Here is a 1,073-nt window from a genome sequence, read left to right on the forward strand (position 1 = left end):
ACGAGCATATTGACAACACAAAATAACTTAACAGACATAACATTATTCTACAGTAATTTACTCATTTCTTTAATTTGAACCTCACCTAATGAGATGGATGTGCAATATGTTTGGAGCACACCAAGTCCAGTCTCGGTTTAATGTTGGAGACCAGCTAATCGGAGATCATCCTCCACATTCAGTCGCCATCTGGATTTATTTTTAAGGTAGATCAGTGCCGAGAAAGTCTTTTCGCACAAGTAGTTGGTGCCAAACGGCGTCAGCACATCCAAAAGCCGCCCTGGATAGCTGTGGGTCTTCCCTCTCAACCGAAATCCAAAACTCCGCCAGCGTCTCACACCTACACGCTGTCTTCAGGTTTAGGTCGCCTGACCGTTCAACCGATGCGTCAGAGTGGTCAAAGAAAATCCAAAGAGCTGTTCCCTTTTTATTTATGTGCTTGTTTTTTTGTTTTGTTTTTATTTAGCCGCTAGTTTTATCTTGTGTTAAAATCATGGCTAACATATGCTATTTCTAATCATTTTTAAATTTGTATTTTATTTCTGGAAATCAACTTGCGACCCCCCTTCTCTGGCTCGCGACCCCCCTGTGGGTCCCGACCCCCACTTTGGGAATCACTGAGCTAGACCATCTGTCCAATCTGAGTTTTCTGTTAAAACAACCTTTGAACGTACACATGTTCCACCCGAACAAGTTGCTTCCCCAGGCTCCGCTTGGCACTTAGCACCACCTAAAACAATTGTGATTGGTTTTAAGAAATGCCAATAAACCAAAGTACAAAGCACATGCTGTGTGGGCTAGCCAGACCTTCTTCCGCAGCGCTGTGGAGGTAGGTCTGGCAATGCCAGACTAGTAGCTAGCAAACATGAATGTGAACATGAAGAAGAAAAGAAAAATTGTTAAACATGTTTGTTAGACCTCAAGATTACACACAATGCATTTTGGAAAGACGCACTTCAAATATATTTACAAAAAATGTTGAAAATATATGTAAAATATTAGTGTCTTGGCTACACATTGTAACATAAGCATGGCTAAACTCAATGACCACCTGAGACAACTAAGAGACAACT

The sequence above is a fragment of the Etheostoma spectabile genome, chromosome 3 (genome assembly GCF_008692095.1).
Source record: "Etheostoma spectabile isolate EspeVRDwgs_2016 chromosome 3, UIUC_Espe_1.0, whole genome shotgun sequence".
NCBI classification, from domain to species: domain Eukaryota; kingdom Metazoa; phylum Chordata; class Actinopteri; order Perciformes; family Percidae; genus Etheostoma; species Etheostoma spectabile.